This window comes from Ctenocephalides felis, unplaced genomic scaffold (genome assembly GCF_003426905.1).
Source record: "Ctenocephalides felis isolate EL2017-DRISC unplaced genomic scaffold, ASM342690v1 CF-g0.4_SCAFFOLD_03571, whole genome shotgun sequence".
Lineage (NCBI taxonomy): Eukaryota > Metazoa > Arthropoda > Insecta > Siphonaptera > Pulicidae > Ctenocephalides > Ctenocephalides felis.
In genome coordinates this window covers 31,327,571-31,341,969 of record NW_020539725.1, presented here as the reverse complement: position 1 = coordinate 31,341,969, position 14,399 = coordinate 31,327,571, and the positions used below count along the sequence as shown (strand labels likewise).

At 27.9% G+C, this 14,399-nt stretch overlaps 1 pseudogene; it reads left to right on the top strand.

The window, feature by feature from the left end:
• The first annotated feature begins 4,768 nt into the window (after nucleotides 1-4,768).
• LOC113384823 overlaps nucleotides 4,769-14,399 on the top strand; it is a 59,290-nt pseudogene continuing 49,659 nt past the window's right edge.

The following is a 14,399-nucleotide window of genomic DNA, read 5'->3' as shown; positions in this document are numbered from 1 at the left end:
AATTTTGTTTAAAACCACTTGTCTTTGCTCTGTTGATATAAAATCATGGCTCATGAGTGATTTCTTCCGAATATTTTATTTAATTCTAAACGACAAATTAAGTACATAATTAGCAGATTGAAGAATACGGTTTAATTTTGAAGGATGTACAACAGAGATATTATTCTCAAAATTTAATCTAATCACATACTTTATAAATGATATATAACCATTAGCGAGCTAGATGGTGCATGTTCTTTTAATTATAAAATTCATAACTTGTCTATAACAAAAACTATAAGTTATAATGTAAAATATATTCCAAACATGGAATAACCAAATTCCAGAAAATAAATAAAACCTAATAAACTATTTACAGTAGCTGATACTGTTCGGGCAATATTTATCAGTATTTATAAAATTTTCCATAAGTCGATTCAAATAAGTTTTTATAAAATTTATTTATTAAATTGATAGGATTATTAATTTTAGCAAAAATTGAAAAATCAAGTATTTTGAAGTAGACTGCGTTTAAGGGGTCTGGAAGCTTGTGAACTTTTTATATTACTTTAAAAATACTAAAATACTTTGGGGCCTGAATATATTCGTTAACGCTCTTAATATTACAGAGTTTGAAGTAGTTGGAATAAATCACGAATGAGCTATCATTTTAAAGATAAACATATTTTTGAAAAGCATGTAAGTAAGTCACATGATTACTTTAAATGCGGGTGTGAATATGACATAGGTGCCAATTCTCTTGTAAAATAGACCGTAACATAGCGTTGTTATGGCATGCTATCTTACGCTCTTTTCTTGGTACTAAAAACTGCCAAAATTCTATATATTGTTGTGCGATCAGGCACCTGCAAATTAGCAAGATGCACTTATTTTAATATTTGAGATTATACTCGTATATCTAAATCGTTGCCATAACAACGCTATGTTACGGTCTATTTATCGGAGAATTGTCCCCATAGTTGACATAACTATATTAACAAAATTAATGCATCCTTTCAAAGTGTGTTTTTCCAGAGAACCTATATCACAAAATAATTAAAATATAATGTCACTTCCGTATGGTAACAGATACTAGACACTGCATATGATATCTATAATAGAGTATCTAGGAATAATATATTTACTACACGAACTTGATACTAATTTCTATTTATTCCTGTTAGTACACGCTGTCCGCATTCTTGCCAGTTCTATGTACTCTTTGAAAAAGTATGTACTATTATGAAAAAAGCATTTGTCTAGTTAGATATCACCTTGCCGATGAGAGTTGTAAAATAAAATTAATTGACTCATTAAACTCTGTGCATAATTGATACTCAACAAATTGATTAAGCTATATAGTTCTATTTTATTTAATCGTGTAAAAAGTTATTTAATTTTGAGCTTACGTTTTACAACTGTACAGTTTTTTTAATAATTATTTGTTATTTAAAGTATTAAAAAATTGTAGCCCAACGAGATTATTATATTTATTGAATTTCGATAGAGAAATAAAATTAAGAATGCAAATATATGATATTTCTAATACGTTATTTTTTAATGTTTCTTTCGATATTATCATTATGTACATATAACTCTAATTATTCTGTGAAGTTCCACTGTATCCTCCAGCATGAAAAAAATAATTTTTACATCTAACTTTCAATTAATTTTTTCTATTTCTATTACACACAAGCGCATTTCCATTTCTTCAGCACAACAAAACTACTTATTACAACAAAAATTAAACATAATGATAATTGAAAATGAACATTTTAGAAATAATTAGAGTTTTTAGTTTTAAGTGTTGAAATAATAGAATGAGAAGAACTAATATTGCAGTCGTTACTGTGTAACTGATCTGTCGTAAAGCATCGATGCCGACACAAAAAATACAATATGTTGCCAGAACTTTAAACTTGGGATTTTTTTGGTGATGTTATTTTTGTATTTTTGTTTTACAGCTACTTAATACCATTGATCAAATACTTCAAAAATTAGAAGTTATTTTTTTCTGACATACGTAAGTAACAGATGGTTAGTAGTTAGGTGTACCTACTAATACCATTACCAATGAGTTTTATCAAAACGGTATATGGGGCGAAACTACTCATTTAGTCTACTTTACCTTCTTTGAATATAATTTATTTTTTATCTATTTTCCTCATTTGTAAATTGGATGGTTCATTTTATACTCACAATTATTTTCCATCATCACATTTGAAACTATTAATATTTTCTGTTTTTTTTCTAGTCTTTGATCTACTCAGAGCCGTCAATTTAATTCATTTTTCTTAGTCATTCTTTTAACTCGCTCCTATTAAATTCATCATGAAGATATGTGTATTAGTCAATTTGAAATATGATCTTCTTGTAAAGTAAGTTTATTTAGCAGATGTTCGTATAGATTGCATAAGCGCCCAAATAGTCCATCTGTTCAAAAAAGTACTTATCTACATGTGTTCATAATGATGTAATGCAAGTATAACATATTTTACTATCCTAGCCTTCTATGTTGAATTTGATTTTGGGAAAGTATTTTTTCTACAATGTCAATATTTTCTTTCATATTTCGTATGAATTTTTACCAGAACACGTTTATTGATAACGACATTATGAAAAACTTGCTTTCAGTGTTACGTGCAAATCTTATAAATTGTTACATTTTCGTTCTATTATTCTATATTATATTTATTTATAAAACTAGAGGGGTGCATGGCATCGTGCCTTAAGGCAAATTGCTGGAACTTCCCGTACCGTAATTAAAAATCTTGGTACGGAACCCAAAAAATTACACAAAATGTGTACAAATTATTAAAATCTCTATAAATATCTGATAATTTGATTTGAATATGTCTAATGAATATTTTTGACCGCCAAATGGATTTGTTTTAACTAATCTTATTGAGAGTCCATAACCGCTGGACCTACCTATCCAAAACTTTAATCAGTTCTTCATCTAGTCAATACAAATAAAATGTTTTTTGAATTATTAAAATCGAAACGGCTAGACCTGCCTTTGCCAAAAGCTAATCAGCACGTCTCATTATCAATACGAATCGAATGTTTTTTAAATTATTCAAATCGGTTGATCGTTGTTCCCGAAATCGTCGACGAAAATTTGTATCCGCACACACATACACACACACATACATCCATTTTTTCTAAGGTATGCCAAAATATTCAGGAAATCATCTAGATCTAGATTTTTACCGCAAAACTTATGAAATAATAAATATAATAATCCTGACATTTTTTTTCTTTCCATGATGTTACGCTCTTCATGAATTTATTCATACACTTCAACATTTTTTTGCGATAATATGCATCTATAGAATTCAGCCCTGATTAAAATTCATACCTGTACATTAATAAGTACCGTTACCTGGAGCCGTACAAGTATAAATACCGGACATCCAAGGCTCAGGAGTATTATTCACAACTCATCGGCCAAAGGAGAACACTGCCAATATATGGGAACTAAGTAAAAATACACTTAGATTTTGTATTTATATATTACATAATGAAATAAATAGTGAAATGGCAAACCGTTCTTTATCAACAACCGACCTAGGAGCCTACCATCGCTTCATATTTATACCTTTTAATACGGTGAGCTGTAGTTAAAATTGATTGTACATTCAAAACAAATTAACGTAATTATTTTGACGAATAAAATAATTAATATTACGATTCATAAATTTTACCATATTAAATTTATAATATATTACATTTTACTGAATAATGTTTTATATTATTTCTCAACAGCATAATACTCTAATATTACTAGTATTTAGGGAACATTGCAATGTAAATAAACTTCGTTTTTTAATCAGTTACCTGTGATTGACGAATTTTGTAGTGTTAGAGAAGTAGCAAAATTTTGTGTATCAACGAGTATACTCGTCATACGTCTAAATCGTTGATCATTTAATATTTAAATTGCAATTTTTTAAAATAAAAATAAAACATGTTCTCAAATTCTCAGTCAAAACATTCTTACTCGATTCTGACGACACAAAGCTTTGTGCACAGATTAATAAGTGCGCACAATTAACTGGTTAATAAACTAATAAAAATATTAAAAAACTTCTACTGGCCTAATCACCTTCCATTATAATATATAGTCCTTCAGGATGATAAAATGCTGTTGACCCATATCGCGATGTAATGATTATTAGTCATAGAATTAGAGAGTTTGTGGCGTAGGTTTTCTTCGTTTAAATATTGTATTGTAGCATTTGAACTAATTGAATGTAATAATTATCTGGTCCACATGCCATGGTGACAGATCACATTACTACCAATAAGCAAATTCATTTGCATAAGCCGGAATGGCACACGTGCGAGGCATCCATGGTCGAAACATATGATCGCAACATTTCATAAATCTCATTTAACTCAACTCATTTTTAGATTAAGTATTTCTACAAATGAGTAATGAGATATTTTTACTTTAAACTGAAATTTCAACTTAACTTATATATTTTTGATTTGATACATGCAACGTTTAATAAGAAAAAAAATGCAGTATACAATGAATGATATTATTTTGAAGAAATACAAGATAGAAATGACGAGTACCTAACGAAATAATATATGAAAAGTAAATTGTAAATGGTTTAAAAATAACTTGAAATTGATTAAAAATATTACAGTAAAATATTCTATTATATTTGAGAAAATGCAGTGAGTGTAATAAGAATGATTTCTTCTAGGTACAATTATGAAAAGAATGTGGTAGGACCCATGTTTTGGGGTCATAGGATCTATATTTTGGGGGTAGCTACTGTTGCAATGTGTCATTTCAGGTGAAAATGGAAACGAAAGAAGCATTGTGATGAAAATGATACATTATGAGGACTATAAAATATATATCGTGCATGGAAACAGTTGTTTGGAAAGGTGCAAGTAAAAAGGTATAGAATTTGAGTTTTTTGCACACACGTACATACTATGTATATATATATATATATATATATATATATATATATTCATTTATTCACTTATACATTCCTCATTGACAAGCAAACTGTACGAGCAGCGTATTAATTTAAGAACACTAAAATAGTCACGAAATAAATGCTAAGTAAAATTGTAAATTAAGAGTTTGGCAATAATACAATATTGCTTTTAAGTTTTCCTACCTAAAATTAGATGACATTTTGATACAATCACTTGCTGCTTACTGTTTGATATCAGTTTGTAATATAATAATTCTATAAACATCAATACACAAATATAATCGTTATCAATTATCATGTATGTATTCTCAGGGTGAACTGAGAGTTTTCAAACTTTTACTCATGGGCCTATTTATCCGATATCGATCTTTTTTTATAAATTTCTAATAATATTAAAGTGTATTATTGAATATTTAAAGTAGAAATACTTGTTTACATTTATTAATTGACTTCAAAATAATCATAAAAAAGTAAAGTAAACAAAAAGTTATTGTTTAGTTATCAACATTGGGCAGCAATTTTGTAAGGTTTAATGTTACATCTCCTGGCTAATGATATTCAGTCCACATCAGATTCTGAATTAAAAAATTCACACTTTCATCCAATACAACCACATACGGTTAAAATTAATAATTAGTGTTTTCCACTACCATACTTGTATACCATTGATTTAATATTTGACAAAATCTTTTTAACTATCTCAAATAGCTTTTATATTTTATTGATACTAGTTGTCTCAGAGTAATTTCATCAACAATTCATTAAAATAATAGATAGTATAACTAAATAACACATCTATCTATTCATCCTTATTGCAAAACTGATCTGTCGCAAAGAGTGGGAAGTGTGCGCGAACATTATTTAAAAATCTACAACTTCCTTTAGGCGAATCAAACGCGCTCTCAAAACGTGAGTAGGAACTACACACATAAATTATTGTTAAATAACGTGACAAACGACATGCAAACGACTGGACACTCTAACGCATGTCCAAGATAAAGTTAATTTAGCATTCATGAGGTCTATGATGTTATACTACGATTTTCGAACCAAAACATTGTATCGTATATTGTGGCTTCCAACCCTCAACAATTCATCTAAACAAAATAAAATAGTTTATACATTTTAGGCAATTGATTTTGGTAATAAATTTTATGAACCCTGAAAAAATCTTAAAAATTTAAAATCTTTTGGATTGGAATTTGTGTTACCTAATTTGTGTAAAGTCAAGTTTTGGCAAATGAAATATCTAAGCCGATCGTGGCGTAACACAAACTAATTTCGAGATCGATCTTAATCTTGATAGCACGATATCAAGCAGAATGATATCAAACTTTTTTGTGGCAGTTACTGCAACATCTATACGACAACGATATTCTGCCATAAAATAGAGCAACGTTATGGCAAGGCTATGTTTACGCTGCGTTTTTCATATAAAATAGGTCTAAATTCTGTCAAAAAGCTATGTATTTGTTGTTCGATCAGGATTTTCAGATATAAAACATAACCTAGAAAACAAACAGTCAACAAAGTTACATCATAAGTGCATCTATATGATGTGCCATAATAACACGTGCGAAATGTTAGTTTTTAGAAAATTTAGCAAATACTTAGCATTTTGTCAGTGTACCATTTTATATTAAAAAAAGCAGTGTAATATAACATTGCCAAATTATTGATCTATTTTACGTCAGAAATGGACCCATAGTTCATACATAAGATGGAAGAGTGGTTGACCACTGGGTTGCCTTTTCGAGAAAAATCACTAGATTAGGATGTCCGATGGCAAATACAACTTATAAAACACATTATTCCGATCAATAATAAAATTTACAAAATATACTACCTACTTATTTTATAAGCATGGCAAAATTTGATTATTTAAGTGTAAAGATTAAAGAAGCGATTAAAAGAACTGAAATTATTTATTGTGACATTCGTGAAGAAGAGTTACACTTTCGTTAATTTAAAATTAATCGATGGTTTTAACTTTTCTTTATTGATTTAAAGGATTCATAAATTATTCTCAAATAATTTAGCGATTTTATATAAGCCACGATATCTGTTTTTCATTTTTCATAATAAAGACTAGTAGGCGTTTCTATAATATCCTGATCAATTATTTTAAATATTCACTTGTAAAAATAGGTATTCATATATAAACTTTTAAAAGGCTTGTAGTACTAAAATTGATTTTAAAAATACTTAGATAACATATGAGTCCATAGTAATAGTAAACTAACTAACTTGATCCTAACAGTTTGAAAGATTTTACAAAAAAATTGCCGAGAAATTTATATCATGTTACATGATTTGAACTTTGAATAAAACGAGAAAGTCTATAACCAAAAACAAAGCAAATTTTTAAAAAATACAAAGATTTTTTATTAATTTTCATAGATGGCAATCAAGACACAGTTCGATTTCATACGCTTATTTGTAAAATGAACAAAAAAATTGAAAAAATATAGATATCAATCCAGAAATCAAGTCTATGATGTTACCATAGCAAGATCAAATTATTATTTGTCAAAATATCCACGCCTTCAGTATTAATCTTTTTAATTCGTTACATCCCAGTTTACGTCATTTTTTACATTGAAAATGTATCGCGAAATCTGTTAATTAAGTTACTAAACGATACGTCAGAAATCATATTTTGTGTAAAATGCTAATGAGTACCGTAAAATACAAATGTTAACATTGACGTCTATGGGTGTCAGTTCGATTTTAGATTTTCCGTGATTAAGTCGATTACTAGGACATGGTGACACGATTGCTATAATGTTTCAGTGCCTAATGTATTTGTATACATTCAATTTTAATCAGTACTTTGATGGTTTGGAGCCAAATATTATCAGATGATCATAAGATACAGGTGATAAGTAATGCATTTTGCTTAGACGTTTAGGTCAATCTGTCATGCCAATATTTATTCCTAATTTTGCTCCTAGCTGTGAATATTTTATTAATGCTTACAATTTACTAGAGGCTAATGTTTATTATGAAGTGATTGGAAAATTTCGGAAAATTTAATAATTTTTAAATTGGATATCTTAAAATTTAATTTAACATAATCTTTTTACAAAATATTAAACAACTCTAGTGCCTGTGTTCATTTATGTTTATGTATATCTTTGTATGTGGTTATCTATTTATTTTATTCTCGTGCAAAGGTAATTCAACAAGAATTATATAACATTGTTACATTGCGCTGACATCGAGTCAAGTTTAAAAATGTGCTTGCGATTGCAAATAGTCCATTTCGGGCAATATGAGATGGCAATGAGAAATTTTTCACAATATACTTTCTTGAATATAGTTGGGGTTTAACTCAGTTCACGGACCTGCCCTAGGGCAATACTTCGCCGAGAGTATATTTCTAACGTATATAATTTTTACATAAAAAATCATTTTTATTGATATTTAACTACTGTGTGTAATGATTTTCAGGGCCAGTCGCTATGTCAAACTTTGTTAAATTTCTTTTTGTGTTTGTTTTAATTTAGTTTCAATTAGTGTATAAATTAACAAAGATGTAAATAATCTGAATTTCAACAAGTTTAAATTATTTACAAGGTTAAGGATATAACGGTAAAATAATATTTAATATGTACTAGATTCAATGATAGAAAAATAGGTTATCAATCATATATTACCTAATACTTTTTTCAAATTGAAATTAATTTTAAATTCAACTAGGACATAAATATTTATAGTTTGTATGAGAGAAATAGTTTTAATTGATAATTAATCATATAAAATTAGGTTTGATAGTATCCAATTATCCCAATTTAGATAATATTTTTAATCCATGGTGTAAGAATAAACATCGCAACTCATTCGAAAAAATCTTAAAATTATTGTGAATGAAGACAATATTTTCTAAGCAAACTTTGATTTCACTGAAGCCTTCGGATATTATACATGATAATTCATTACTTACTATAAAATAAATTTTTTGAAATGATTATTAAATTACTTATTTGGCCAATTTTGATTTATTATTTACACAATTATCCCCTCCTTATTTTATTATTTTTGAAAAAAAAATTTGCTAATGCAATGCAATACTAATGCAATGCAATACAATTTTACATTTAAATAAAAGACATTTATTATAGATTAAATAAATATTTACAAAATTACTTCGTGAGCCCCATGTCCCTTTTACTCATAAATCTCTTCCTTTAGCACTTGAATAAGTTAGTTTTTTGCTACACTAAATATTCCGAAGAATATATATATATATAGAAAAATATTACAGTTCCACTTGTAATTGCTGTTTTTCTATTTATTTTTCTTAACTTATATTTTTTTTTAATATACGTGCTACTAAAACTATTTTTGCAGAATTTATATTTGTATACAAAAGTTTTTAATTTTGATGGTTTATAGTAGAAATTAACATATTTCCCGGATAATGAAAGTTTCGGCAAGGTACACAAATTGATATTCAATTTATTTTGAAATTGGCTGTGACATTCGAAATTTGATTGATTACTACTTACAAGGGTAGTCAGATTATCATATTTTAATCGTTATATAGTATGAATGCTATAGCATCCACGTCAAGTATTACGCATTGTGCTTGCCCGAGCTAATTAGTGCCTACGGAAAAAGATAAGATAATATGAAAATAACTAAAGAATCAATTAGTCATTACCTTGGGAGGTGTAATAATTACAAAAACGTGAGATCATATCAATTAAATTGAAATTCATTCACTTTTAAATTTGGATGCTATAGCATTCATGTCACTCTGCATCACAATAAAAATGCAAACATTTTGATAAATATTTGACAACGTTCTATAATTGGATTATGCATAGATATATACAACTATTATTAGTTATAAAGAAATAAGGGGTTATAAAATAATATTAGGTTATAAAATTCGGTTAGAGGAGTTCAATAATTTTTAATATATTATAATATTGGAAGTGATCTTAACTAAAAAAAATAATCCATTCAACAATTTATCTGTAAAATCTACCGATACTAAAGTCAAACCGTCAAGATTTTAGTATCGGTGGGTTTTACAGATAAATTGTGGAATGAATAATTTTTTTTATCCTATTTCGTACTATCAAATATAAAATTCCGCGCCAAGGTATTTGCCGACATGGTTAATTCATCAGGACACCGATACACTCACAATCAGTGAAGAAATTAAAAATAGTGCCCTTATCTTCAAGAGTAAAATTGACCATCATCCAAACGAACTGATAGCAAGTCTTGACAACACCACATACGAGTACTCGTATAATATAAGACTAAAAAGAATGCAATTATTAGACCTAACACTTTAACCAATAATAAGTTGTTCTACCATATTATCTATGATAGGTGTGTGTATGTATGTGTAAATGTAGTCTGTGTAATGTACTTTGTTTATAATTGTATGTATATATATGAGTTTATTTTTCTCTTTATAATACCAAAATTTAATTAATGTATAATTTAGTACATCAATAAAAGGTGAACCACTGGGTTTTCTTTTTAAAATATTATTTGTTAAACTAATTACTCAATGTCTTTCTATTTCGACACGTTGTAATTTATAAAAAAGTTTATATATATATAAATATATATATATATATATATATATATATATATATATATAACAACATATGACTATCGTCTCAAGATCGTTGTTTCCCATTTTACATAATTCTAGAAAAGTGCGCGTTTGAAAAAATCATCTTTCTTGGCATCAAAGTATCTACAAATAAAGTACAAATCTTCCAAATTTTGGCATTTCTTTCCATATAGAATGCATGCAAATCTAGCCTCCCACTCCTCTGTTTTGGTTTGACCGGCAGTCGCACTCCATAATCCTACGCCGTCATTATTCCAAAGTTAACTTTATTACGTTGCTGATAGGGTCCAGTGGAATCTTTTGCATAGTGGCCGACATAATGTGCCTTTTTGAATAACTAGCAAAATATTTCATAAGTTCATTATCCGACTCGTAAGGACATTGTCTCACACTTGCCGGAATCAGTGATATGCAAAGTACTTAAAAGTCAGTACCAGCCAGTGATGAGTTTTGTTTGTTATTGTTGTGTAAATGTGATTAGTTAAAAATAATAAGACTGCAGTTTTCCAGTTATATAGAATTAATTTAATATTAATACTATATAAATTATATGATGGTTTTATGAAACTATAAAAGGTATGTGTTAAATGTTTACTATACTGCGTATACTGCCAGCATGAGTTGCTTTAAGCAATTGCATAACATTTTTCTATATGTTTATCATGACGAATCAAATACACCTTACCTTATTGTTTAGTCTTAAATATCAAACTAGTGGTGTGTATGGCATCGTGCCTTAAGGGTAATTGCTAGAACTTCCCGTATCGTAACGAAATGTTCGAGGAATGTTAAATGTTTTCAAATAGTTTATTATAAATAAATACTCTAACATTGTCTAATATTTATAAGAATTATATAAGCCGAATTGCTTAAGTCAGAATAACAATTAAAATCTGAATTATTTTACACTTAGTTCTCTCAAAAACTGCCATTTTTTGCACATTTAACTCTGTATCCCCGAAACCGCTGGACTTGCCTTTGCCAAAAACTAATCTCCACTTCTCCCCCTCATCACCAATTGAATGTTTTTTGGATCATTCAAATTCGATGCTCCGATCTCTCAAAAACAAATTTCTATTTTCTGCATACTTTGCGCCGTATTTCCAAAACGGCTGGACCTGCCTTTGCCAAAAACTAATCAGCACATCTCCCTATCAATAGGAATCGAATGTTTTTTGAACCAACCAACCACGAAAACGTGGACGAAAAATTGTATCCATACATATACACATCCATTTTTTCTGAGGTATGCCAAAATGTTCAGAAACCTTCAAAACGTCGAGAAATGCAAAAAAATTTCAATTTCGATTTTTGGACAATTACAATAACTTACCCTACGGGAAGTTAATAATGTTACATACAAAATAATAATATAGTTATGGTTGTGTGGGCAACCTTTTTCTGCCTAATTTGGATACTATTCCTAGCTAAAATCTAGAAAGTATATTGGTTAAAATTTAAACCATCAAACCCTTTGTTATTTATAAATTTTAAGCATTCAAAATGCATAAATTGCTAGTTTATTGTCAATACCTGTATAAAACTAATTGATTTTTACTACATTTTTAAGATATATTATTTGATAGTATTAAATTGACTTTCATTTTTATTTCAATATATTAATGCAAATATGTCTTTGGATCAAATGATGTACATTTAGGCAATTGGTATTAAATTACACTATTTCCTCGCTTTTCAAGAACCTGCCTCATGATAGAAATTGCCCATACTTATAATTGAAACATTATTGTTATTATCATCCATATTTGTGAATCTGCTGATCCTTTATATTCTGCTATACATTTTTTTAATAGCTGCATCTATACCATTATGAAACATCAGCAAATTTTTGGTGGTATTTAAAAATGTCTACATTGATTGCCTATCTAGTGATGGTACTTCTGCTACATCTAATAGAAATTATGGATTTATTTTGTTGAATTATTGACAAACAACAAATGATAAAGAATTAAGCTTAGATGAGTGTTTTTTTAAAATGTTTTTTCATTATGTATAACTTTCCGTATATATATATATATTCATATTATTGGATAATGTTTCCAAAGTAATTCCGTGAGCTTAGGTAAACTTTGTGAAGAAGTGCAATATAGAAAATTATATTCTGTTCAATGTATTATATTTAAGCTTTATATACTATCTTCTTCCCATAAACTTGATTGTATACTATCACATCCTGAAGTTCAATCACTGGATTGGCTTTCGATTTAAACATTCTAAGTTCACCAAAAATGTACTACCAAAAATTAACTGATATTCTGCATGTTATAGATGCAGATATTAATAATAATAATAATATTAATAAAAAATTTTTTTTTTATATTATCTTTCAAAAAAAAACAATCTGAGCAAATTTTCCCCACAGTATATTCTTCTAATGCATATACATTTCAAAGGCACAATGTATTATTTTCCATGACGTTTTTTCTAAATAAAATACTATTTATTCCAGATGCAAAATTCTTGTTTAAGTGGATTTAAATATAAATAACGCTAATTTAAAACATTGAATTGAATATAATATTCTATTAAGAATATTTTATCATAGATTAAAATCATACGATGGAAGTCAATTGTGTGCAATCTTCTGCCAAGATGAGATATCTCAAGGTTTTGCGTTGCATTTATTGAAGGCATTAATCAACTATTAACCAAGACTCATTCAATGCAAAAATTCTTTATCAAAGATTACCGCTGAAGCTATAATGAAATAATTAATATTGTCATAACAACTTGACATGTCGAAGTTTGAAACAAATTGAAATTCAATTAATCAATTGTAAATTAATGGGGAGGATGACATGGTCAAGTGCAGTAATAGTTGAAAATCGAGTATTATTTTAGTATCAGGAAAATATTTGTAGTGGATGGTTCTGGTAATTTTTATTCAATGTTATTGTTTTAAAAAATTATTGTGAAGATTTTTCGGTAAGATTCGAACTTAATTTTAAAGCAATAATGATTAATAATGCAATTTAGAATTCAAATGAGTTATTCAAAATTAGTATTTGATTATGCTTGCTAAGGAATGATTCTGTGTATATTTAGATTTTTAAAAATTGCAATTTTAATATCTCTAACTCACACTTATTAGTATTATTTGTATTTATAAACAATATTGTTGATTGTAATTATTATTTAATTAACGTTAGAACAGATGAATTGCACAATTCAAATATCTAGTGGAAATAAAAGAAAAACAGACTACTTATTTATGTGTACTTTTAATTTCAATGTTTACCAAATCAAATAAGTTATGACAACTCTAATTAAATTATTGAATCATGACACTAATTTAAAAAAAACTACACTAATTTATTTATGTGTTTTTTTGTTTATTTTACCAACTAGCTCATAGAGGAAAATACTACGGGCCCAGTACTAGTACATCGAAAAGAGATAATATTTTTAAATATATTTTTTTAGAATTGACCACAAAAAAAATAGTGCTTTACAATTTGGTTCAATTGTACAATATTTATACTATTTGTCCAATATAACTAACATATATGCAAAATTTAAACAAAAGTGATCATCCGCAATAGTTTTCAACGTTATAAGAACCTAAGTCATTCGGTATACTTCTGAAACATTTATAAATTAATAATGATTGATTAATACTGAGAATTTTAACCCCTTAACTTAAAATGACGAGCAGAGCCCGCGTGCGATTGCTAGCCAAAAGTGAATATAACGGCCATAGCCCGCGTACGATATTCGGGCCAGAAGCATATATTACGCATTTCGGGCATGGCCTGTATGGTGAATGCAAGTATTATAAAATATTTATTCATACGAAACTATAAAACACAAAATTATTTTTATTTTGTGATAAA